This window comes from Talpa occidentalis, unplaced genomic scaffold (genome assembly GCF_014898055.3).
Source record: "Talpa occidentalis isolate TD23 unplaced genomic scaffold, MPIMG_talOcc4v2.1 talOcc4.9, whole genome shotgun sequence".
Classification (NCBI taxonomy): Eukaryota; Metazoa; Chordata; class Mammalia; order Eulipotyphla; family Talpidae; genus Talpa; species Talpa occidentalis.
In genome coordinates this window covers 54,017,724-54,042,571 of record NW_023605305.1, presented here as the reverse complement: position 1 = coordinate 54,042,571, position 24,848 = coordinate 54,017,724, and the positions used below count along the sequence as shown (strand labels likewise).

The 24,848-nt window shown below is 36.7% G+C and overlaps 1 protein-coding gene across 17 annotated transcripts in view; it reads left to right on the top strand.

The window, feature by feature from the left end:
* Nucleotides 1–24,848, top strand: part of LRRC7 (leucine rich repeat containing 7) — a 433,981-nt gene that overhangs the window by 139,330 nt on the left and 269,803 nt on the right. The window lies entirely within an intron of this gene.

The following is a 24,848-nucleotide window of genomic DNA, read 5'->3' as shown; positions in this document are numbered from 1 at the left end:
CTTAGTGCCCTTATCTGTATAGAGGGAATAAAGCTGCCAGCTTTTTGTTCTTGTTATGGATTCATGGAAGTTTCTCACCTAATTTATGCAGCCATCATGACTGCTATTATCACATTATTATCTTTACATTGTCTTTGATGTTGTCAGCCCTTGAACTAGTTGGAAATAATAAGTTGTAAAGCAAAGTTCTAAAAGTGTGAGTCTGTGAGTGTCGAGTTATATAAATGAGTTAAAGATGACCTCTGTGTATTGTCCCCTATATTATTTATTCCTTCAGAACAAGCTTGGATTATTAACACAAAGCCTGCCAGAGCCAAATTCAAAACTTTACATATTCAGTAGCTTTAAGTAAAGCCCATGTAGTATATTTTTAGCCATGTAGAGTCAGCCTTCTTTGCAAGCCCAACAAAACTAAACCCAATATATTGCTAGTCATAGATAAGACAGCCCTGTGTTTACAAAAGACCCCAACCAGTTGCTACCCTTTGCAGCCCTCCAACTCAGAGGATCCCAGTTTTGTTACTGAGAAGCTTCACCTAAATAAACATAAACCCCCTCTCCTTTTTCTAACCTCAATTCCTTGCTCTATTCCCCTTCTGGGTAGTGATCCTACATTACTGTCTCTGGAAGGTCTTCCACTATGAGCTACTTTCCAAAACTCTTAAAAACCCATGCAAGTCCCACCTAATAAAGCTAACTCGTGAAATACTGCCATATTGTACTTAGGCCTTTCCCTTGATTAGCCGTGATAGCCTTAAACTCAACTACAGTCTTATATTGGAGTTCTGCATCAAAGACTAAGAAGCTGATAGTCTTTAAATAAACATTAGAACTAGAATTTACTTGTTTGCCTTTTGGGGACAGGAAGGAAGCTGGGGCAAGAGACTTTGGGCTGCATTTATGCCACAAACTTCACCCCAGGAATTGTTTTTTTTTTTTAAAAAAAAAAATTATTTATTTATTTATACAAGCACTGGGTACATTCAGAAGCGCGGGAGGGTGAAAGAATTCACCAGAGCCAGAGCGGGGAGCAGAACAGGCAGACTGACAAAATACACTGCTGAGGGGAGCAGCGGGAGCAGCGGGAGCAGCAGGAGAGGTCTCGCACCATGTGGAACCCTAGCCAGCCAGAGATTGAACCGTCGCTGCAGAGGCTGCGGGCAGCTTCGCAGCCCAGCACTCAACCACTGAGCCACCAGGGGAGGCCCCACCCCAGGAAATTTGATTGCAGGATCACATTGCACTTGTCCAATAGGAAAACTGTGTTTGGCAGAAACTGCCTTATTTTATACCACAGGGGAAAATAGATTGTCTGGATTCACTGAGACTGTTTTAGGTGCCAAATGAGGGCTAAATGGCTTGAGGGCCATCTTTAGTTCACTGAGACCATAGAAGGAACATGTATTAAATTCTAACAAGAAATTTTACATTGATTACTTCACCCAGTCCTATATAGAAGGCAGTAGTCCTATTTCATTGTGTAGGTAACTGAGATCATAGTGATAGCACTGGGAGAGATGGAATTTGAACTGTAAACTTTTAATAATTTCTTAGGCCATGTTCTTGTTCTCTCATCATTCTGCTTACCTGCTTGTCATAATTTCATAATAATCTTCAACTGAGTATTTTATAAAACTTCTAATAATGATACAAATCAAACAATAGAATTTGTTCTACCAGTTTTTACTTTTTTTAATCAACTCATTGAGAATCTTACAAAATTGAAACCTGGAACTCTAACACAAAAGACCTACCTTTTAAAAATTGTCTTTATGTTTTTTTAAAATATTATTATATACATAGTGTCAGTTTTTCAGTTAGTGGATGTTTGAGTCAGTTATCTAGAAATATTGAATAATGCACTTTTGAGAAAAAGGGATAAGAAAAGAAAGGCTATTTTTATTTAAAGAAAAACAACATGCTGATGGATCTGTTAGTTGTAAAAGGCAACCTCCCACCCAGGAGGAGTGTCTATAAGAGAAATAAGACAAAGAAAGAGCCAAACTACTTTACTTAATAAACTATCAGGAATTATAAATTTAACTCTTGGCAGCTTGAAAAGAAAAAAATCTTAAATGGACCCTCATGACTCAGTAAAATGTAGCTAGGCAGGAGTAAGTTCTTAAGAACTCTTAATAGCTTGGAAATAAGCAGGACCTAGAAAAAGATGCCCAAGTGAGAAATTCCTTAGAGAGGAAATACAGACTATAATTACACCCCAAACAGTAGTTTTAAGGTTCTTGGGCATGATGCAAAATTCTTATATTCAACAATAAAGAGGGTTTGAAAGACTTGACTAAAAGCATGATAGCAATAGCTGGTCACTATGGTAACCAGAAGTTACCAGAACAAACATGGTAAAGATTAGGCTGAGCTTATATATTAGGGCATAGAGAGAGAAAATCACATTGCTACCTTGCTTTCCTCCATCTGTTCTTTTCTGGCTTGAAAACAGAAAGAGGGATAAGTACTAGTGTGGAAATATAATATGTTATATAGTTCCCCTGGCCTTGTTGGGACAGCAGAAGACAGGCCATAATAAGGGTAAGCATGGTAATTAAAAGTCTTCGTCATAGAGGGGGACAGCCATGGAATTTAGCACATCCACTATAAGCCCAGGAATATAGAATGGATGCTTACACTGACCAAGGATCAGATGGCTTGAGGCCCTCTTTGTACTGCTGAGGCCACCTAGCAGATACAGGATGATTTAAGTTTTGCACTCAGAATGGGCGCAACGCAAAACTGAAATAAGACGGGAATACACTTAGAAAGTTAATTGATTTGACTTAGACTTTTGTGTTTATTTTTTTTAATTGCCCTGAATTTTTACTTTTTTTCAAATCAAAGGAAAAACAGACCATTTGCTGGTTAACTGGTCAGTTTACTGGTTAACTGTGCTACGTATTTTAAATTTTATTTATTTTTATAAAGAGCTACCTATTGAAGATATAAAGTCATATTTTGCTGAGACAAAGTTTAACTTGGAGTGGTGGCTCTGAATCTGAATTCAGAGGACACACTAACTACTAATTTACAGTATTAAGCAGAGAAGTATCATTAGGCAAACTGAGATCACTTGAAAATTTTAAAGTGAAAACTTGTGTTTGGCTTCTGTTAGAATCTGATTTTATAACTCCTCAGTATTCACAGATTCAGGCATGAGAGTGGGGAAAATAAACAAAAGATGAGAAGTTATGGGATCCATTGTATGATTGGTCTGTTTTCTAAATAGAAAGGAAATATATTGATCTATGATGACATACACCAAGAATTGTTGTATTAGTCTAGTAGGGTTGCCATAATCAAATATTATAGTCTGGGCAGCTTAAACAACAGAAATAAAATTTCTCACAGTTCTGGAGGCAGGGAGTTCATGATCAAGGTGCTGGCAGAATTGATTTCTCCTGAGGCCTCTCTCTTTGACTTGCAGATGACTGTCTTCTCCCTGTGTCCCCACATGGCCTTTATTCTATATGTATACATCCTGGTATCTTTCCTTTTCCTATAAAGACACCAGCCCTACTGGACTAGCACCTCACCCTTGTGATGTCATGTAATCTTAATTGCCTATAAGGGTCCCCACTCCAAATTTAGTCACATTGGAGATTAAGTCTTCAGTCTATGATTGGCAAGGAAGACAAAATTCAGTCCATAATGATTGCCAGCGAACTAGTAGAAATAGGTAGACTTGGATCTTATCCTGCAGGTTGTGGGAAGGGTGTCATTTAAACAATTATGTTTGAAAGAAATAAAGGAGAAACAATGCTTGAAAAGAAATCTGTTACATTGCTGGAAAGTGCGGAGTTCAGTGAACTATGTTAAAGAGTTAGCAGAGGCTCCCAATCTAGTCTTGCCAGATAAAATAGAGAATGCCTAGTTAAATTTGAATTTCAAATAATTTTTTAGTGTGGTCACATTCCAGATGTATTATGGGATTTATTTCTACCATTCATGGTTTATCTGAATTTTACATTTAACTGGGGATCCTGGGTTTTTTGTTGTTTGTTGTAATGATTTTGCTTTTGATTGCTAAATGTGACAACTCTAAAATCCAATCCAGGAGGCTCAGGAAAGTTCCAAAGAGGAGGTGATGTGTATTCTAAGAACTGAGAGAATGAGTAAGATCAGGGAAAGAATAGAAAACCAAAAGACAAAACAAGAAGGAAAAAATCCTGGACAAAATAAAGGTGCTACTCTACTTCAGGTACAAAATGACACATACCAATGCTAAAAATTATTTTTCATTTGTATATTACTACTGTGTTCTCTAAATATTACAAAATGACTGATAAAGCTGGAAACACTACTATAATTATAGTCAGTTACAAAGATTTAGCATACTGAAAATCTATGACATATGTCTATGAAATAATAGTCATCCTATTTTTCTGCCATTCTGAGAATGGTTTGCTATTCAAAGACAGAGATCACCAAAATGCGGTGTAGATGGGTGCCAATGGCGAAAAGCAGACATTTGATGAGGATTAGTCACAGAAATAAGGAATAAAGATATGTATGAGGAGGAGACTGAAGAAATAATAAACAAATAATCAGTCACCAAAGTTATTTAGCACAGGAACAAGCTAAAGGAGATTTACCAACTGTAACCTGTCAATCACAAAGTCTTGCTAATTGTAACTTTATTTATGCAGCTAATATTTTTCTATACATACCTCTCTCTACCTCTTTTCTAGCCACAGCTTTCTCAATAACCTCCTGATTAGTTTTTTAGACTCTTCAAGTTATTCTCCACCAAGCCACAAGCTACAAATTTGAATCTGATCAAATCCTTTCCCAATTAGAATCCTCAAGGCATTTCAGATGAGCTTTTTTCTTGTATAACTTTTCTTGAATAAGATAACTGTATAAATGAGGTGACATAAAAATCTCAGAAAGAAAACTGCCTAAAATCCTTATAGATTATAAATTGAATAAAGAGGAGCTACATATATAAAAGTCATAAGCTCTTACTTTTGGTAAAGATCCAAGCAATCCTAATTTGAAAGTATTTTGTCACCTCTGAAAAACTAAACATCAGTAATTTAAAACACATTGATTTGCATCAGAATTAAGGTAGACTACAGATTTTTCTGATATCTCAATATAGTATAGTTATAACCACGCTGCTTCGTTGAAGTTATAAATAACATTAGGAGGATATTTCCAATGAAAAGATTTCCAAGCCAATAATAATTTTAGAGGCAAAATATTTTTATCAGAAAATAATTTTATATAATTGTACATATTTTATTTTGGGTGTGTTTTGTATCTTTAAATTATTTGTTCATTAGAAGACATGGTTTTTGTGTACATTTGTGTTTGTGTAAATATCATGAGATATCTCAGCTGATATGACTGTAATTTTGGAATATGAGACCTACTTATTTAATGAAATAGCATTCATCAATTCTCCCCTAGAATAGCAAACCATTCTCAGATTAAAACAGAAAATAGGGTGACTATTTATAGAAATATGTCATAGACTTTTAGCATTTTAAATCTTTATAACTGAATATATAATTATATTAGTGTTTCTAACGTTGTCAATCATTTTGCTAATATTTAGAGAGCCTAGGTATAATATGCAAATAAAAAAGAATTTTTTAATATTGACGTGTGTCATTTTGTACCTGAAGGAGAATAGCATTTCTGCACCATAGATGGGAATAGCAAAATATTCTATTGTTAAAAAAAAAACATAGGTGATGTCTGGTTATGTTTATTATAAACTTCAGGGTGTTATTCAGAACATAATGTTACTATAAATGATATTTCAAAAGAATGATGATTCATCATTTAGATGTCACCCATGTGCAATATCTAGTAAAGCATGAAAGTTCATGAAATTTAAAAAGAAATTTGAATCATCAACTGGCATGGGATGGATCATTTTAAAATAAGTGAAATAAGTCAGAAGGAGGTAGATAAATACAGGATATGGTCACTAAGATGTGGAATATAGAGAAATTAAATTAAGAGTCTGATAAAGATATGCATAAAAACTAACCCCTGAAACTACCATGAGATACCATCTCACACCAGTGAGAATGGCACATATTAAAAAAACTAGCAACAACAAATGTTGGCGAGGGTGTGGAGAAAAAGGAACTCTTCTGCACTGTTGGTGGGAGTGCAAACTGGTCCAACCACTATGGAGAGCTGTGTGGAGATTTCTGGACCTACTAAACATAGAGCTTCCATATGATCCAGCAATTCCACTCCTAGGTATTTACCCAAAGGACACAGAAACATCAATTCCAAAGAGCACCTGCACCCCTATGTTTATAGCAGCACTGTTTACAATAGCTAAGCTTTGGAAACAACCCAAATGCCCAAAAGTAGATGACTGGATCAAGAAGATATGGTACATATATACCATGGAATATTACTCAGCATTCAAAAAAAGATAAACACATGCAATTTGCAGCAACATGGATGGCGCTGGAAGGGATCATGCTCAGCGAAATAAGCCAAAAAGAAAAAGAAAAATACCGGATGGTCTCACTCATAGCAGGAATCTAGAAAACTTAAATAAGGGACCAGGAAAATGAATATAAGAAAGTGAAAATCAAAATCAACAAAAAACTATGAACCAGAGACACTTTTTGGGGGGTGGGGGGCGGGAGGGGAAGGATTGGGGTCAGAATGGGGCGTTTGCAATTGTATGGGGGAATATAAAAATAAAATTTAAGATTAAAAAAAAAAAAAAGAATAATGTAATGATGGCAATAATGATGGTTGTGACCTATTGAACCAGCTGTGCCAGGCACTAGGCCAGCACTGCCCAGGCATTACCTAATTCATTGTTGACAATAACGCTTTGGGAACAGACATCACCCCATTTCATAGATAAGGAAAGTGAGACCTATCGAGCTTGAAGAGCTTGTCCGAGGTCACCAAGCTGAGATTCGAAGAAGATGTGTCTGATCCCTGAATCTTTCCTCTTAGCAATTATATACAGAAATACTGAAAAAAAAAAAAAAAAAAAGTCACTTCTATATAAAAAAAAAAAAAAAACTAACCCCTGAAGGTGACTACAAAACTAAAGCACCCAGACAGGGGCGGGGCGAGAAGGGAGGAAACACAATGGACTTTGCTGGTAGGTGCACTATGGTGCAGTACCTCATGGGGGTATTCAAATATTACCTCAATTAAAAATAATTATAGAATTGTTTTGGGGTGAGCATTTTGGGGTCATGATAAGTTCTCAGAAAGAGCTTTGACAATTTACTATAACAAATACTAGAAAGTGCTCCAAGGACAAAAGAAAAGAATATCTAACATCCTAAGGAAGTTGGAAAAACAATTTGCTGAGGGAGTGGCTTTTGAACTGACTTCAGGATGAATGATTAAGAATTCTCCAAGTTAAAAAAAAAAAAGAATATCTTTGCTGATAGAGAAAAGCATTTGCAAAAGCATGGAAGAATGCAAAGGCATTTTGGACATGTGTTGGGTGGAAGAATTCAATAGAATTATACTGTGTGGAAATCAATTAGAAAGCTATTTAGGAATTCAAAGGAAGGGAAGGAAACTCAATCCAACATTTAAGCAATGATTACTGAGAGGGGTGAAAATCTGAGTCATCTGTGGCATTGAAATGGAAAATGATAGAAAATACAGAGTGGAGGATGACTCCAAAGGTTTAACCTAGAAAACTGGAAGAATGTTGATTCATTAATTGAAAGATGGAAGTATATTATAAAGGTTCAATCTGTGGGATAAAATAATAACATTAATTAAATATTATTCTTTTAAAGAGCACTGAAAGTAAGAGGAACTTGGTAGCCCTGTGATCTTTGAAGTACTTTCTGCCCATCAACACCACCCTGTTACTTAGGCATGTTCTTTTCATTCAAAGACCTTACCTCCCTTCTTTAAATGTTCCCCAATTCTCTTTGCAAAGCTCTTGCTCCAGATTTTATTCTCTTAATTGCTTCAAATCCTTTTGCCTCTTATCATCTCCTAAATAATTTATTCCTATAAGAATTTAAACCAAAAAAATCCACATGTGGCATTTATTACTTACAAAATGAATAAAGATAAGTATTTAAATACTGAGAATGTTTTAAATTGCTGTTTGAAATTGTATTCTTAAAATCTCATATTATAGACTAACAATGAAAAAAAATTCAGAATTACAGCAAAATAATTTAGTTTTAAATGAACTTCTGATTCTGTCATGTTAAGCTTTCATGAACCTTTCATTTAATAATTACTAAGTCTATGAGTCCATTCTTGCATGCTTTTAACTTGCTGCAGAACTTCTTAAATTAATTTTCCTTTTATTTTAATTCTTCCTTCAGCCTGAGGGTGACATCAAACAGACTTACATGTTTCATGAATCTTTAAAATCTTTCCAATTATAGAGTAACTGCCTAGATTTATAGCCAAAGCAACCTAATTGATTAAAAGATTACCACTGCAACTCCTGTTTATTTAGTTGAGTTTCAAAATTGCAGCATTTGCTCTATCCTGAAGGCACAAGTACCACCATCATCAGCATTAATTAAAATATTAATAAAAACTGGCAATATAAGAAGTAATCTACATTTATGATTGAAGAATGAGTAAAGCAGCATGTAATGCCATTTAAAATGATTTCTCTAAGTTTTTATATCATATTGAAAAGATAGATCTTTTATCAGATCTTGCATATGGCATAATATTTTTATATAATGTATCAAATTACAAAATATAAGAATTCCTGAGATAAGACAAATACATATAAAATGCTTCCTTACCAGCTCCTACCAAAGCCCTCACTCAAATCATTGGAATCAGGGGTGAAGTGTTCTATATAAAATGGACTTTTTACAAAATAAGTATTAACCATTTTTATATTCCAAATTTTCATTAAAGTATTCGATTAAACTACATTTAAATGCACTATGTCCATCTCTAGCTTCTCAATAAATTATGCTTAGTAATTGATATTTTTCTTAATAATTCAGTCACCATGAAGAACATAAATCATTATACTACAATATAAAAATATCTCAGGAGACATTAGGTTTATAACTATTAGCTAAGTAATTTAAGAATGAGACTAATTATTAGACTAAATGTCCCATTAAACCTGAGATTCTACTAAATAAATTGCTCTATCCTACTTCTGTTCCATTCTTTTACCCTGTATTGCTATATGAGCAATCTTTTGGCTATTATTCCACAAATTTATTGCTTTAAGGTATCAATTTATGAAATTAAATTTAGAGAATATCTCCCCTAATGCTTAGAAATGTGTTTCTGCATTCTATATTTGACTGCCATTAACAATTTGCCTGAAAGCAAAATTCTTTAAGAAACATAACTATAACAGTTTGCTATAGAATTAGACCTTTTTCCGGAATTTAGGTTATTTTAATCCAAATTTGAAAATTGTTTTCTATTGTTATTTACAGTTTCACTTGCATTTTTAAGTAAGTCAATAGATAAAGATCCCCAGGATAAGAAGTACTAAAATGTTTTCAACTATGTGATACATGAAGGAGAGATTTTGAATAAGCTTCTATATGTGACTACTTAGTACAAATCTTTTCTCAGATTTTTTCCAGATTGATTCTGTGGGTTGATGTTCTTTAGAGTAGTTAGTGTTAAGATGACAATAATAATGTTGAGGAGGAGGAAAACAAGGAAAGCAGCATTAATTATAGTCCGAAAAGTCAGAAAAGATTTCAAAAAGAAGAATTTGATCTTCAATGAGCGATTGAAACTCAAATTTTATATTTTTTAATAGCACACACTATGACTACTAGGTAATGTCCTGAATAAGTTCAAGAGTAAAACAGAATATTCTATTTATCATTTCAATATGTTCCTATTCACAAGTATCTATAACATCAGCTACTATGATAGACCTGTAGACAAATTATAATAATCAACAAATTAAATCATTCAATATGATATCTGAAGAAATAATGGTGTTACCATAGATTGTTAGAATTAACACAGATGAAGAAAATTGACAGGGCCATTCAGTAGTGCAAGTGGTGTAAGTAAGGCATTGAATTGGCAATGTATGTTTATGGAAGTACAGGTAAAATATAATAGTTGAAAAGTTAGATCAAAGAGAAGTTAAATAACAAGATAAAAAAAATCTCATAGGCTAACCTTTCCTAAAATGTGTGATTTAGAATATTATTTTTTTAATTTATTTATTTATGCATACAAGAGCTGGAGTGTAGGCCAGAGATGTGGGGGTAGAGAGTGGTGTATGAGAGGATTCACTAGAGACAGAGTGGAGAGCAGAAAGCAGAACAGGTGGATTGACTGAAATACACTGCTGAGGGAAGCAGTGGGCGAGACAGGAGTGGTCTGCTGCACCATATGGGTAACCTCCGTGGCCAGGGATTGAACTCATGTTGCAGTAGCAGTGGATTGTTTCATAGTACTGTCGCTTAACCCCTTGCACCTCCAGAGAGGCCCTAGAATATTAATTTTTAGCTACCATGATAGCAAATTTAAAAAGTGATTTTGGAAACACATTTGATCAAAGATAAGCACATTTCTCTATCACAAGACAATTCTATATCCTAAATATGCTAGTGTTTGTTGCTTATTTCTTAAGGAAGATACAACCAGGACCATGAGCAGGAAAGTACTACTGTTGAAAGCATAGGCCCAGTGAAGTTTCTAGAACTCAGGAATAGAGGCATTTTAGAGGTCTAAGATATATAATGTATGTATCAATGTATAAAATGTATAAACCTAGCATTTTCCTTTATAGCAATCATAATAATATGCAATTAGGGATTTATTTGCATAAGATTTTATTCATATTCATCACCCTTACTGTCCAGTTAATTCAATAGAGCAGGAACAGTGCTTTTTTACTTATTGGTGTTTCCCAGCATATAGCCCAGTACTAAAAACATAATAAATATTTGTTGAATAAAAGATAGTAAAGGAGAGGGCTTCCCTGGTGGTGCAAGAGGTTAACACACAACCTAGGAAGCAACCTGCAGCCATTGCAACATGAGTTCGATCCCTGGCCAGGGAGCAACCCAAATGGTGCAGCAGACCTCTCCTGACTCGCCCCCTGCTCCCCTCAGCAGTGTATGTCCATCCATCTGCCTGTTCTGTTCCCCTCTCTGTCTCTGGTGAATCCTCTCACCCCCCATGCCTCTGGCCTCTACCCTAGTTCTTGTATGCATAAATAAATAAATCCTTTAAAAAAAAGATAGTAAAGGAAATATTTCTGGAAATTGTATACTTTTGAAGAGTATTACTTTTGGCAATAAAAGTAGGAAATTGTAAGAGTGTCAACTAGATTGCCTGAATGATTAGTAAAGGAAGGGGAAGTTGTAAAATGTTTATCATAGAATGAAAGAAAGAAGGAACAGTGAGATGACTGTAAGGTACAGAATCAAAATAATTAAAACACAGTTAATCAAAACAAGAAATCAAGAAGGAAAGCACAGTGTCTGGTACCAAGTAAGAGCTTAGCAAATATTTTCAAGTCCTGCTTTAAACAAGCTGTTTTATTTAATGTAGCTCATTAAGCAGTAGAAACAAAATCAGGGTTGATGGTTTATATTAGGAATCATTCATAGAAAGAGACTTTTTGAAGTTAGTAGATGAAATTCCTGGGAAGAATGGTGTAGAGAGAGAAAACAGAAGCATTGTCATTCTTAAAAGGAATAATTTGTCTCAAGTAGAACTTAGAAATATTTAATAGCTCATTCTTGGCACCAGGTACTATGCTATCCTTCTTGATTTCTTATTTGATTGCTGATGTGCTAACATCAGCATTAAAACCATAAGAGGGCATAGACTAATAGCAGTCCACAGATCTTCGTGAAGAGAAACCACAAATTAAATTATGTACAATCTAGACTTTCAACTATTGTAATGATAAACTGAAAACAAACCCATGAAATTGGAGTATTTTTGAAATATGATCATGTCAGCAGTGAGAAAACAAACGAATTTCAGATGCTCCATTTGGAGTCAAAATCACCATGGAGGTTGTCTCAACAAGAGGTTAGATGTACTTGAGGTTAAGTAATGGTTTTAAAGATTGCTTCTTGAAGTAGGACATGGAGAGAGCTTGGCAGGTTTCCATATCCCCATGGCATACTTAGTGAAGCAAAAGGGTTCTCAATGAATAAATTAGAAACATTTCTCATTTGAAAAAATGGAAGACTGTGACAGTCTTTGAGGACAGCCAGAGTATTTATCACAACAAATCTTGGAAAGGTTGAATGTTCCTTTTTACCTTTATCTTTCCAGGTATGGTATATTAATCAAGGATAACATGGAGAGAGATGGGTCTAAATTCGTAGGGAATGCAAAGATATTGAAAAGTGGATGTTTTGAAAAAAATATTCTTACAGCTTGGGTCAACTATTGCAGGCATAATTCTCAAGTGGTTGAAATTGTCGTTTGTTTAAATTATTAATAGAAAAGGATTAGAAGGATGTAACAAGATGAGCCTTTTATTATTTCACCTAGGTTAGGTCATATAATCAAACCTTGCTATTTAAATGCATTTGACTCTGGGAAAGTTTTTAAAGGGAGGCCACTGACTGCACTCTGTAGTGTATGTCGAAAAAGAAAAATCCTCTTAAGCTATTCAAAGTAGATTTTTAAAATATGGTTCAAAAGAGAAGTAAATCTGTACAGTACTATGAGAATTCAGAAAAGAATGATCTTATCTTTGATTTCAAGGAATTTATTGAAAGGGTCTTAACAGGAAGAGATGGATACCTATTTTCCTCTTGCCTTTTAAAAAAACCCTTAAACCTACTGAAAATCTAAGAAATTTTCCACTGGAAGTGTGCTAAGAATATGTGCTAACACAAGAAATGAGCTTGCACCTGAGTCAATGTCTAAACATATTATGTGAAGCTACCTTTTCAGTAGCTTCATATTTCAGAAAAAAGAAAAAAAGTAAATATGTGCTTCTAAATATCACATATGTAATATGCATGTATATTCTGTGTTTCATGCTCTTTGAATTCCTGAAACACTCTCTCTATCTTGCTTTTCTATACTTTCATCCTCTTGGCTTTCAACAAATTCTTTAAAACTGATCACTCAATAAGAGAACAATGCTATTTCCCTCACCAGTGTTTTTTCATTTTGTTTTGCACTTATAAGTATTATATGAATAAATAACTGTTGTGTGTGTGTGTCTGAGAGAGAGAGAGAGAGAGAGAGAAACAGAGAGAGAGAGAGAGAGAGAGAGAGAGAGAGAGAGAGAGAGAGAGAGAGACCTACTCAACTGGTAAATTCATGTCTTAGTAAATTCTTGTGTGCTGATCTATATATATCACCATTAATGTAATTCAAGGTCTGCTAATGGGAAAAATCAGTGACTTATTGTAATGAATTCTAAGAGCCACACTAATGATTCTGTATATCACTTTATGCATATCACAGATTCACTAAACCTTAATTAGTTTATTAAAATATATTAATAGATGAATATATATATGAATGCCTATTTCTCATGAAAAAACAAGGTAATAGATCGTAAGCTGATTTGCAATTTTGTAAATATATATATATGAAAGTGATCATATCATCTTTAGTGCCCATATTCATTTACTAATACAGTTAATATTTTTAAAATATCTGTGCTAAACCAGATTAAACATAACTTACTGGAAATACATGTTCTTGAGTAGTCTGGACATGGTCCTTGTACTCACAGAACTTTCAAACTAGTAAACATGATTGATATTGAAGAAGTAATGAACATGTTATTAAAAGGGAACTGCAGTGTATAGTTAGAATATATTCCCAAGGATCGTAACCGACCTTGATAAGGAGACACTTATTTTCCCTTATTAATCAAACTTTTTTAAAGAATAGGGAGATGTGTCTTATGCAGAGGCAACCTTACTTCTTAAGGTTCTAGCACAAGAATGACTAAATAGTCTTAGAAATGCAAAAGAAGCCACAAAGGCAAAGAACACAGGAAGCAATGGGAAGAGTGACATCTGGCCAGAATGTGCAGGGGAATAATTGTGAGTGTGGAAGGCAGGGGTGAGACCACAGGGCCATGTCATACTTGATATTGCATTTCGCTATTAGGCCACAGAGAAGTTACTGACGAATTTACAACAGGAGGGTGAGAATATTACTTGTGTTTTTTTTTTTTTTTTTTTTTTTTTATAAATTTTATTGTTATATTCCCCATACAATTGCCGCCCCCATTCTGACCCCAATCCCTCCCCTCCCGCCCCCGGCCCCCTAAAAGTGTCTCTGGTTCATAGTTTTTTGTTGATTTTGATTTTCACTTTCTTATAGTTTTTCATTTTCCTGGTCCATTATTTAAGTTTTCTAGATTCCTGCTATGAGTGAGACCATCCGGTATTTTTCTTTTTCTTTTTGGCTTATTTCGCTGAGCATGATCCCTTCCAGCGCCATCCATGTTGCAGCAAATTGCATGTGTTTATCTTTTTTGAATGCTGAGTAATATTCCATGGTATATATGTACCACATCTTCTTGATCCAGTCATCTATTTTTGGGCATTTGGGTTGTTTCCAAAGCTTAGCTATTGTAAACAGTGCTGCTATAAACATAGGGGTGCAGGTGTTCTTTGGAATTGATGTTTCTGTGTCCTTTGGGTAAATACCTAGGAGTGGAATTGCTGGGTCATATGGAAGCTCTATGTTTAGTAGGTCCAGAAATCTCCACACAGCTTTCCACAGTGGTTGGACCAGTTTGCACTCCCACCAACAGTGCAGAAGAGTTCCTTTTTCTCCACACCCTCGCCAACATTTGTTGTTGCTAGTTTTTTTAATATGTGCCATTCTCACTGGTGTAAGATGGTATCTCATGGTAGTTTTGATTTGCATTTCCCTGATGACAAGTGATGTTGAACATTTTTTCATATGCCTGTTGGCCATTTGCATTTCCTCTTCAGAGAAGTTTCTTTTAAGCTCTTCTGCCCATTTTTTGACTGGATTATTTTCTTTGTTGTTGTTGAGTCTCATCAGCTCTTTGCAGATTTTTGTGATCAGTCCTTTATCATTAGTGTTGGGTGCAAAAATGTTCTCCCAGTTGGTGGGGTTTCTCTTTGTTTTTGTTATTGTCTCTTTTGCTGTGCAAAAGCTCTTTAATTTGATATAGTCCCAGCTGTTTATCTTTGCCTTCACTATCACTGCTTTGGGTGATGTGTCTGTAAAGATGTCTTTGATGTGCAAATCACGTAGTGTTTCGCCTATATTTCCTTCTATATATTTTATGGTTTCAGGTCTTATGTCTAGTTCTTTAATCCATTTTGAGTTGATTTTTGTGTATGGTGTGAGGTGGTGGTCAAGCTTCATTCTTTTGCATGTAGCGACCCAGTTTTCCCAGCACCATTTATTGAACAAACTTTCCTTGCTCCAATGCATAGTCTTTGCTCCTTTGTCAAAGATTAGTTGACCATAAATCTGTGGGTTTATTTCTGGATTTTCTATTCGATTCCATTGGTCTGTATGTCTGTTCTTGTTCCAATACCATGCAGTTTTGATGATTATGGCTTTGTAGTATAGTTTGAAGTCTGGGAGTGATGCCTCCATTTCCTTCCATTTCCTTCTTTTTTTTTAGAGCTTTGGCTATTCGGGGTTTTTTGTGATTCCATATGAATTTCATCAATAATTTTTCTATTTCTTTGAAGAATGACATTGAAATTTTGATTGGAATAGCATTGAATCTGTATATTGCTTTTGGAAGGATGGCCATTTTAATAATGTTTATTCTTCCAATCCATGAGCAGGGGATGTCTCTCCATTTCTTTGTGTCTTCTTCTATTTCTTTTAACAGTGTTTTATAGTTTTCTTTGTATAGGTCCTTTACCTCTTTTGTTAGATTTATTCCCAAATATTTGATTTTTTTTGTTTCAATAACAAAAGGGATGGTCTTTTCGATTTCTTCTTCTTCAGATTTATTGTTTGTGTATAGGAAGGCTACTGACTTTTGCGTGTTGATTTTGTATCCTGCCACTTTACTGAACTGATTGATGAGTTGAATTAGCTTTTCTGTGGAGTTTTTGGGGTTCTCTATGTATAATATCATATCGTCTGCAAATAGTGATAGTTTGACTTCTTCTTTTCCTATTTGGATTCCTTGGATGTCTTTCTCTTGTCTTATTGCCCTGGCTAGGACTTCCAGTATTATATTGAAAAGCAATGGTGAGAGTGGACATCCTTGTCTTGTTCCAGATCTTAATGGAATTGCTTTCAGCTTTTCACCATTGAGAATGATACTGGCTGTTGGCTTGTCATAGATGGCCTTTATGATGTTGAGGTATGTTCCTTGTATCCCAAGAACTTCAAGGGCTTTTATCATGAATGGGTGTTGCACTTTGTCGAAAGCTTTCTCAGCATCTATTGATATTATCATATGGTTTTTATATTTCTTTTTGTTGATGTGTTGGATAACGTTGATTGATTTTCGGATGTTAAACCATCCTTGTGCCCCTGGAATGAATCCAACTTGGTCGTGGTGAATTATCTTATGGATACATTGTTGGATTCTGATAGCTAAAATTTTATTGAGGATTTTTGCATCAGTGTTCATTAGGGAGATTGGCCTGTAGTTTTCCTTTTTTGTGTTGTCCTTGTTCGGTTTTGGTATTAGTGTAATGTTGGCTTCATAGAACGTGTTTGGTATTGTCCCTTCCTTCTCAATTTTTTGGAAGAGTTTGTGAAGGATAGGCACTAATTCGTCTCTGAATGTTTGGTAGAATTCATTTGTAAATCCATCAGGTCCTGGGCTTTTGTTTTTGGGGAGGTTTTTGATTACCATTTCAATTTCGCTAATTGTAATTGGTCTGTTTAGGTGTTCTATTTCTTCTTTATCTAGCTTTGGGTGATTGTAGAGTTGTAGGAATTTGTCCATCTCCTCTAGATTGTTAAACTTGTTTCCATATAACTGTTCATAGTAGTTACTGATTATTCTTTTGATTTCTGCTGTGTCCGTTGTGATTTCTCCTCTTTCATTGATGATCCTGTTTATTTGTGCTTTCTCCCTTTTTTCCTTTGTGAGCCTGGCTAGGGGTTTGTCTATTTTATTGATTTTTTCAAAGAACCAGCTCTTGGTTTCATTGATCTTTTGGATTGTTTTTTTAGTTTCAATTTCATTTATTTCTGCTTTGGTTTTTATTATTTCTTTTCTTCTACTGGTTTTGGGGTTTTCTTGTTGTTCTTTTTCTAGATCTTTGAGCTTCGAGATTAGGTTGTTTCTTTGCGTTCTTTCTTGTTTCTTGATGTGAGCTTCTATTGCTATATATTTTCCTCTTATTACTGCTTTTGCTGCATCCCATACATTTAGGATATTGGTGTCCTCCTTGTCGTTCAATTCAAAAAATTTTTTAATTTCTTCTTTGATCTCCTCATTAGTCCAATGGTCTTCCAGTAGTGTGGTTTTTAATCTCCATGAGGTAGGAAAGTTCCTTGCCTTCTTTTTATGGTTTATTTCTAGTTTGATGCCTTCATGGTCAGAAAAGATGGTTGATATGATTTCAATCTTGGTGTATCTGTTGATGTTTGTCTTGTGCCCCAGTATGTGATCGATCCTGGAGAATGATCCGTGTGCGCTTGAGAAAAATGTGTACTCCGTTTTTTTGGGGTTTAGTGTTCTATAGATGTATGTTAAGCCCAATTGCTCTAGGTCTTTATTTAGAGCTTTGGTTTCTTTACTTATTTTTTGTCTTGTTGATCTATCCATTGTTGATAGTGGTGTGTTGAAGTCTCCCACTACGTATGTGTTTTCTCTGATGTCTGTTTTCAGAGAGGACAACAGTTGTCTGATATATTTTGGTGCTCCTTCGTTTGGTGAGTATATGTTAATGAGTGTTATTTCTTCTTGAAGTATTGTCCCCTTGATCATAATGTAGTGACCATTGGGGTCTCTTTTTATCTTTTTGAGTTTGAAATCTGTTTTATCTGATATAAGTATAGCTGTTCCTGCTTTCTTTTTTGGTCCATTTGCTTGTAGGATTGTTTTCCATCCTTTAACTTTGAGCCTATTTTTATCTTTTGTAGCTAAATGTGTTTCCTGGAGACAGCAAAAGGTTGGGTTTTGTTTCTTAATCCAGGCTGCAACTCTGTGTCTTTTTATTGAAGAGTTTAGTCCATTTACATTTAGAGTTAATATTGATATGTTAACATCTGTATTTGCCATTGTGTTTGTCTTTCCTTTGATTTTATTTATTTATTCTTTTAATAACTTTTTTTTTTTTTTTTTTGGCCTTCTTTCATTGTTATTCGTCGCTCTGAGGTTCTGGCTTTAGAACTCCTTGTAGTATTTTTTGGAGTGGGGGTTTAGTTGCAATGAAATTCCGGAGTTTCTGTTTGTCTGGGAAGGTCCATATTCTTTCTTCAAAGAGGAAGGAGAGCTTTGCGGGATAGAGTATTCTTGGTTGGCATCTGTTTTCTTGGAGTCTGTTGACTATGTCCCTCCACTCTCTCCTTGCCCGTAGTGTTTCTTCGGAGAAGTCTGATGTCAGCCTGATTGGTTTTCCTTTGAATGTTATCTGTTTCTTCCCTCTTGCCAGCTTCATTATTTTTTCCTTGTCCTGGATTCTTGGGAGCTTTACTATTATGTGTCTTGCTGTATTTTTCCTTTCGTCGTGGAAGTTTGGTGTTCTTCTTGCTTCTTGTATATCAATTTTCAGCTCCTTCTTCACATTTGGGAAGTTCTCTTCAATTATCTCTTTGAATATTTTCTCTGTTCCTACATCTCTCTCCTCTCCTTCTGGTATTCCTATAACTCTTATATTTCCTTTCCTCATGGAGTCCGATAGTTCCCGAAGTCTTTCTTCGTTCTTTTTCCTTCGTACTTCTCTTTCCTTCTCTGTTTTGGTTCTTTTTATTTCTGTGTCTTCAAGATTACTTATTCGTTCTTCCATTTCATCTATTCTGCTTTCATTGCTTTTCCCAGAATTCTTTAGTTCTTCCATTAATTCTTTGATCTCCTGCATTTCTTTTACTTCCCTCTTTAGGGACTCAATTTCTTTCTTCTGACCATTGTTTTCCCTCTCTAGGGACTCAATTGCATTCTTCTGATCGTTGATTATTTTTCCCTTATCATTGTTTTCCTTTATGACTTCTGTCAGTTTTTTAATCACGGCAATTTTAAATTCTCTTTCTGGAAGGCTCAGAAATTCTTCCAAGTTATTGTCGTTGCAATCTGGGGGCTGGCTTTCTTTTTGTGGTGTGCTTTTTCTCTGGAGAGTTGCTAGGTTGCGTGTGGTTCTTCTCCTCCCTACTGTCTGTTTTCTAATTTGCCGTATGCGTTGGGACACTGTGTTGTTGGGACTTGCCGGCATCTTGGGTGGGCTTCTCTGTTCCCCTCTGGTTCTTCCAGGAGTCATCTGTCAGTTTCAAGCAGCCTTTACTGGAGAAAGGTCCCTGTTCTAAAATGCCGATGTGGGGACACACTCCCCTGTGCGCCTGGTCTGCCCCGGCGGTGGGTTCCTGCTCCCCTCTGGGCTTGGACTGCAGGCCAGAGGGGGTCTGGCGTGGGCGAACTTCCCCCGCTCACCTCTGGCTCCTGAGGAAGCCTTCTGCAGGTAGTCTTTACTGAAGAAATGTCCCTGTTCTAAAATGGTGATGTGGGACACACTCCCTGCGCTTCTGGTCTCAGGCACACTATTCTGCGCGCCTGGTCTGCCCCGGCTGTGGGTGCTCGCTCTCCCTGTGGGCTCAGACTACTTGTTCAGAAGGGGCCCGGTGTGGGCTAACTCCCCAGCTGGCCACTAGCTCCTTCAGTAGCCTGTGCTGGGGTCAAGTCGCTAGGTGGCACCAGAGATCTCTCCTAGAGCCCTTGGGGAGCTGATTTTCCACCCCGTGGGACAGGGAGCAGAGCGGGGATGGAAGGGTACACCTCAACGGCTTTGGGGTGCTGTGTCTGCCTTGTGCCCCACCGTCGTGGGGAACCCACGCCCCTAATTTCGTGCCCCGGGTCTCAGTTCCAAAGCCCTCAGTTCCAGGACGCGGGCTGTAGCCCAGATCAGTGGCGCGGGAATGGCGCCTTTTGAATCCCGCTCCCCTGCCTGGGCGCCTTGTTCCTGCTCACTCAGGGAGGGCCTCCGCCCGGGTCTCAGTTCCAAAGCCCTCAGTTCCAGGATGCGGGCTGTAGCCCAGATCAGTGGCGCGGGAATGGCGCCTTTTGAATCCCGCTCCCCTGCCTGGGCGCCTTGTTCCTGCTCACTCAGGGAGGGCCTCCGCCCGGGTCTCAGTTCCAAAGTCCTCAGTTCCAGGACGCGGGCTATAGCCCAGATCAGTGGCGCGGGAATGGCGCCTTTTGAATCCCGCTCCCCTGCCTGGGCACCTTGTTCCTGCTCACTCAGGGAGGGCCTCCGCAGTCTCCCCGCAAGCCTAGGTCGCAGGCGCAGGGCCCTGGGCAGCTGCAATCCGAGCGCCGCTTTCGCGCAAGCTTACCGGGCGGCCGGGGCTGTGTGCAGGTGCTGGGCTCCTCCTGGTGGGCGGGGCTCTCTTTACTGGCGCCTGGAGCTCACCTTCGCGGCGGATCCTGCAGGGTTCGCCTCAGCTCCCGTTCACGGGGTGTGGTGGCTGAAATAGTTCCTTTCCACTCACAGTCCCACTTGCTGCATCCGTTTTTCTTGTTGGGCGTTTTGGTTTGTTGTTTCCCTCGTCTCTGCCGGTCGGAGAGTGCCGCCTCTGTGGGCGGGGGAGGGGAGCAGGGTTCTGCGCTTCCCTCCCTTCTCGTCCTCTTTTATGGCAACTTTCTTCTTCGGGCAGTTTGCTGGAGTCGTCCGTTTATCTTCCCTGTCTCAGTTCTCACTGGGACCTGCCGCTTTTCCTCCCTATTCACTTTTTTTAATGGGAGATCTTACTCGCAGCGTCTCCTCGCCGCCATGTTGCTCCGCCCCCTATTATTACTTGTGTTTTTAAAGCCACTCCAGCTGTTCTGTGAGAATAATAAAAAAATGTTAGACATGAATGCAAAAGATAATAATTTGAACTAGGTTGCTGGGCAGTTTAAATGAAGAAAATTGAGTTTGATTGAAGAAATGTTTAGGCTATTTAATGGTTAAGACTTTGTGATTGTTTAATGTGGGGAGTGAAGGAACTAGCGGAATCAAGACTAAACATCTTTCTGTCATGAGAAACAAGGTAAATGAATAGTAATGTTGTCCACTGAGACTGAGAACACAGAGGGAGATTTGGGTACAACAGTAGTTGCTAGCACTAAGTAAATGCTTAACACTTACGACACAATTCTGAGTGTTTTGTATGCACTCTTATTTTACAAAAGAGGGATCTGATAGAGATGTAATAATGTGCCCAGACTCACACAACCAGAAAGTGGGCTCCAGAGGCCAGACTCTTAACCATGATGATGTGCTCATACTTTGCAAGAACATCACTGTAAGTTTGAACATTTTATGTTTGAGATACCCATAAAACATAAAAAGGAAATTTGAGGGAAATAAACTGGTAGGGATTTTTAAAAAACAATTTTTTTACAATAATCTACTCATCAAAGTGAAATGATGTGAGAGTTGGGAAAGGTGAATGAGATTGTAAAAGCAGAGAGTGTACAATTAAATAAACAATAGACTGGGGGGAGGGGAATACTCTAATAGTATAAATCTTAATGTTTAATGGAGAAGATGTCATATTCTCAAAAGATTGAAATGCAGGAACTGAAATAAGAGGATAAATGTCAGAAATGTGATATCAGAAAAAACAAAGGAAAAGTGTCTCAAAAAAGGATGTAGTTCCCTGGTCCTTGTTCATAAGAGGTCAGGTATGAGGGGAGGGATTAAAAGTATGAAAGGGATTAGAGGAGAATTTTCTTTTAATCACAGAAGTCAATCTCCCACTGTCCTTATTTATCTATTATTACAACCAAGATTCTACTGAAATGAAAGGAATGTTAAAGTACATATTCTCACTAGGAAAGAGAAAATAGAGAGGAAACACAGGGAGGAAGAAATTTCAATGAATTTTGAGATGACAGAGAAAGAAAATGTAGTTTATATTTGTCTGTATTATATAACACATTGGCTACATTGTAAAATATCCATAAAGGCTATAAAAAATCATTTAGTCTAAACCTCCTTAACATCTTAGAGATACCGTATCAGACAAGATCTGAGGAGAGTTAGTACTGAAAATAGGAAAATTACTGAAATCATTTCTATACAAAACTACATGGCTATCCTCCAGGTAAAAGACCAGAGGTTTTGTTGGTTTTTTTTTCTGGTTTTTTGCCAGATCATTCTGCAGTGAAACCTATCATGCATACAAAGCTTCCAATTAACTTTTAGAGCTCTATTTTTTAATATCGAAGGACAGCCAGGAATCACAAGATATTTGTAGAAAATCTCTATTAGGAAAGATACAAACAGAAAATAGAACATAGAAATAAAGTAAGGGGCAGAGGGAAAACAAAAAGTATATATTTAAAATCTTCTAAGAGAAATGAAAACAATACAGCACCCTGAAATACAAGCAAGATGAAAAGGAACAAGAAGAAAACAACAAATGACTTTTGGATAGTGAAAAATATGCTACCAAATAAAAGGTAAACCAGTAGATGAATTTAGAAGGTACACTTGAGAAAAACAGAATAAAAACACAAAGATGTAGTCATCAAAAAAAAAAAAGAATGAAAGAGGTAATTGGATTACAAGATGAATTTAAGAAGTAGGTCCTAGTTCTATTAGTTGGGATTGTAGAGTATGAGGAAAGAAAAACAAGAGGAAGAAATGATCACATAAATAATAACAGAAAGTTTAACATATTAAAAAATGCACATCAAAGCTAAGTGTCATAAATTGTAAAAGACTGAAGATAAAAGTTCTAAAATGTTTTGATGAAGGGGAAAGTGGGTGTGAAACAAGATTTTAAATAGCTTTAAATAGAAATGGATTTCCTGACAACAACCTTAAAAGCTAGCAAATAATAAATTAAAAAATAATTTCAAATTTATAAAAGAAAATGATTTATAACCTGGAAGCATATTATCCATCCAAACTTCCAAATGTTTCTGGGTGAAATAAAACCACATACATATGTAGATACTTTCTACACATGTTACTAGATATTATATTTCAACAAACTGAGGATTAAGTCTAGAAACAATAAAGACATGGGATGCAGGAAATAGGAACTATAACACCAAAAAGGAAATGCAGTATTCACAAAATGACAGCAAAGAGAAACTCTAGAATTTCTACCGATCCTGATGGGTCTTTGTTTGGTTTCCACTAATTAATTCCATACAAATTTTGGAGGAGCCAATAACTGGTTTCAAGCAAGGAATATTTATTGTGGATCACAAAATGAGGGAGGAGGGGCAACTGCCCTGAGACACACTTGGGGCTTGGATTGAGGAGTGTCCTGGCTTATGGGGTTGATGTCCAGGGTGGTGTAATGGGGAAGCAAGATATTGGTTGGCTGAGGGTCTCTGGTTTCCAACAAGAAGGTAACAAACAAGTTTGAGTTAACTCAATAACACAAACAAGACCAGTTTCCAGGGGCCCTTTAACAGAATGACAGATCTATATTTATCAGGTCAAAAAAAGAACTAGAGGGCCTCCCCGGTGGCGCAGCGGTTGAGCGCTGGGTTGTGAAGCTGCCCGCAGCCTCTGCAGCGCCGGTTAGATCCCTGGCCATCGGGCGAGGGTCCCACATAGCGCACAGACCTCTCCTGCCGCCCGCTGCTCCCCTCAGCAGTGTACTTCATCAGTCTGCCTGCTCTGCTGTCCCCTCTGGCTCTGGTGAATTCTCTCACCCTTCCACACTTCTGACTGTACCCAGTGCTTGTATAAATAAATAAATAAATCTTTAAAAAAAGAACTAGAAAAGAACAAGTGGTCTCCTAAAGGATTATTTGAGGGAGGGGAAAAGTGACAGATGGACTTACTGGATGCCTAATATGTGCCAAATCAAAGGTGGGAAATGGAAGACACCAACTTACCATCAAGAATTTCAAGGAACATCAAGTAAAATAACAGTTACCAAACCTTGTGATTCTGGTTCTCAGAAATGACTCAGATTCTCAGAGAAACAGAAGATAATAGGGAAAAAAAATCATTATTTGAATGTTTTTAGTTAGCCTTCTACAAATTACCTTGTGCAAATAACCAATCATAAGAGCTTACTCATGAACCTGTCCCCAAAATATCATTTCTTTAATTTTATTACTTAAAGAGGGAAATTAGGATGGCTTTAGGTTGGAGTAGCTAACATCTCTTAAGCAATGTTCTGCTGTTTTCCTGTCAATTTGATATAATCTAAACAATTTTAAAAACAAGGTACTATATTGTTTTTTTTTTAACTGTCACTGCTTTCTATTTCAGCAAAAACTTTATATTGGTAAGCAAAAATTCATTAACAAAATGCAAGCTTCAAATGGATGTTCATTCAAAACTACTTCTATAGTTGGCAAATTCATGTGAATTTCAAAATGAAAAAGAAAAGATCCCCATCTCAAGAACTCACCTAGAACCCAGGAAAATAATATGCTTAGCAATTGTTTAGTGCTGCTCTGGATACTCAGAGGAGTTGCTAGTTATACTTGGGGAAACACTGACAGAGACAATGACCTTTTAGTAAGAATGACAAATTTCTTAAGCAAATTATTACTCACTGATAGTGGTTGGGGGAATATCCCAACCATATCCATTTATTCATTCATTAGTTCAATTTCTATTTGTTATTGAATATCTTGATGTGAAACATCAAAACAAATACATAGATGAACAAAACACAGTTCCTACTTTCAAGAGGCTTATAGTTTTAGGAGAATGACATGAAAAACAATAGATTTAATAAAGTGATGTAGGAATTTTGATACAAGTCTCTGCAAGATTTTGTGGTGTTTAGGCAGTTTAAGCTAGAGGAAGAAGAAAAAGATGGTCAGAGATCTT